Source organism: Rhagoletis zephyria, unplaced genomic scaffold (genome assembly GCF_001687245.7).
Source record: "Rhagoletis zephyria isolate East Lansing unplaced genomic scaffold, Rhagoletis_zephyria_1.1 Rzeph_scaffold_02302, whole genome shotgun sequence".
Taxonomy (NCBI): Eukaryota; Metazoa; Arthropoda; class Insecta; order Diptera; family Tephritidae; genus Rhagoletis; species Rhagoletis zephyria.
In genome coordinates this window covers 4,963-5,395 of record NW_016159386.1, presented here as the reverse complement: position 1 = coordinate 5,395, position 433 = coordinate 4,963, and positions in this window count along the sequence as shown.

The window sequence follows — 433 nt, the reverse complement described above, 5'->3', positions numbered from 1 at the left end:
GACAATCTTTTATCCAGGCGACGATATAATATTTACCTAAAATATGCATCTAAATAGATTATAATTGTCATTATTTTCGCAGTTGGAGTATATGCCAGACGAGTAAGAGGTATACAAGTATACCCAAATTAGCGCTTGAGCTTGTATATTTATCTCTCTCTAACTCATTAATTCTATATACGTCAGCACCAACGCCCGACAAAGTTATGTCTGTATTTAATAATGGTCCTATGACAAAGTATTCATGAAATGTATTCGTAGATTTTTATTTACTTTCATTTCATATATTTGTATTGAGATGAATGATTTTTACTAAATACCAGGAATAAATATTTAATAAAAAACTATTTCATTTAAGCTTAACCAACTTTTAGTTGCCCGGAGCTAATTTTGGAACGCTTCCTGAAATATTTTCATAGACAGTAAATGCAAC